Below are 2,067 nucleotides of genomic sequence, written 5' to 3'. Positions count from 1 at the left end.
AGATCTACCTGAAAAATCAATGTTTTAATCTGAATCAAAGTCGGATCGAATGTCAGCCGTCCGATCTAGGTTTTGATGAAGTTCTGGCTATCGGATCGTGCAAAAGATCTCCTATTCAAAGTTGAAAACATCCTCAGTCGTCCGATCGCTTGATGGATCGCTTCTGGGCTGTTGGATCGTGCAAAACTTTTCCTTATAAACCGGCAGTGAACAGCAGCCATTCGATCTGCCTTAGTTTGAATCCTGACCATCCATTCGCAAAAAATACCTTCCGCCTGCTGTGAGCTGCACCTGTGGACCGTGTCCTGATTTTTATGGACCGACCGGCTGGTCCACCGTGCACCGAAGATAATATTTTTTATTTTTTAGGATATTTTGGCTTGATTTTTGCTCCAATTTTTATCTGAAAAATAAGAGAAAATATGTATTAAATTTTTCAAAAATTTCTCATCATTTTGATGCTTAAATTGCTCAATTAAATTAACATCTATTTTTCATAAATATGCTTTAATTTTATATTTTTTTTTTAAATTATTTTTTTAAAAAAAATTAATTTATTCATGAAATTAGGTTTTTAAGAAGATGTTAGCACCATAAATTATCAAAAATATCTTTAATAAATGAAAAAATACACTACTTATCACCAACTGACTTAATTGCATTTCTAGACGGGCAATGGCTTGGGTGTTTGAATTTATAAGTTGGCTCGTGGTTTGCATGAAATTATTTATATTTTTTGTCAAAACTTCAAAGCTTTTTTCTAGTGAATTATGCTTTTGGTCATTAAATTGTATGCTATCAGAAGTAGTTTTTATTAAAATATCTAACCTTTTTTCTAGTGCATTAAGCCTTTGATCATGGTTGAAGCCTTGTGAATAATTTGATGGTTGAGTGGGCCTTTGATTGGATTGATTAATGATAGGTCTACTAGGATTTGATCCTTGTGACTAAGAAAAGTTAGAGTGATTCCTCCATCCTAGGTTATACGTTGGTACATAAGGGTCATTTGTAGATTTGTAGTAGGCAGCATTAAACTGTGCTACTTCGTTCCCAGTTGGGTTCATCAAAAAGGGACATTCTTCTATGATGTGGTCTGTGGCATTACATCCATTGCAAGTAGATGTTGAAACTTGATTCACTTGGGTGTGTCCCTTGAGTTCTAAGACCTCTAACCCACGTAGTATAGTATCTATTTTGGCCTCTGTAGCTAGGGATGTAGATACTTGGTGCATAGCACCTCTTGTAGGTTCCCTAGTTGCTTCCACTGCAGGCACTTTTCTACTAGATCCTCTAAGAATTGCCAGGCTTCATTGACTTCCTTATGTATAAACTGGTTCTGACACATTGTCTCTAGCATGGTTCTAGAGTTTGGGTCTAGTCTCTCATAAAAGGTTTGGCATAGTCTCCAAGTCTCAATTCCATGGTGTGGGCATTGGATTAAAAGGTTCTTGAAACGATCAAAATATTTTCAGAAAGACTCACCCCCAATTTGATAAAATTGGTTAATTTCATTTCTTAACTTAGCTATTTTATGATGTGGAAAAAGTTTTCTCAAGAAAGTTTTTACAAATCTATCCCAAGTTATGATCGAGTGGTTGGGCAGACTATATAACCATTTCTTAGTATTGTCCTTGAGAGCAAAATTAATCAGCCTAAGTTTAATAGCATCATCTAATAATTAGTGTATTCTCATGGTGTCACATACTTCCTCAAATTCTCTAATAAAAATATATGCATCTTCATTACCAGTGAATTTAGGGAGCATGTTAATGATTTGAGGATTAATTTCAAAAGTTGTTGCATTGGTTTGGAGAAGTCTGATACAAGATGGTTGGGCTAACCCAACAGGAAGCAAAGATCTTTTAGAACTTGAGGTTGATTGACTTCACTCATTGTGGACTCAGAATTTTCTTGGATTAGAGTAGGGTTTGAATCAATTCTCACTAAATGATCAGATTCTCTTTTCCAAATTACAATCTTATGAGATTTTTAATGATTTTTTTATTTTTTTTTATTTTTTTTGGTTAGAAGAGAGAAGAGAAAGGAGAGATAGATAAGAAGAGAATT

At 34.5% G+C, this 2,067-nt stretch overlaps 1 non-coding gene across 1 annotated transcript; it reads left to right on the top strand.

The window, feature by feature from the left end:
* The first annotated feature begins 1,415 nt into the window (after window positions 1-1,415).
* LOC114913700 (small nucleolar RNA R71) lies at window positions 1,416-1,522 on the top strand. Its single transcript, XR_003799612.1, has one exon. It is a non-coding gene; the product is annotated as a small nucleolar RNA R71 (small nucleolar RNA).
* Window positions 1,523-2,067: the final 545 nt, after the last annotated feature.

Source organism: Elaeis guineensis, chromosome 15 (assembly GCF_000442705.2).
Source record: "Elaeis guineensis isolate ETL-2024a chromosome 15, EG11, whole genome shotgun sequence".
NCBI classification, from domain to species: domain Eukaryota; kingdom Viridiplantae; phylum Streptophyta; class Magnoliopsida; order Arecales; family Arecaceae; genus Elaeis; species Elaeis guineensis.
Note: the sequence above shows the minus strand (reverse complement) of the source record. Positions and strands in the feature narration are given on the sequence as shown.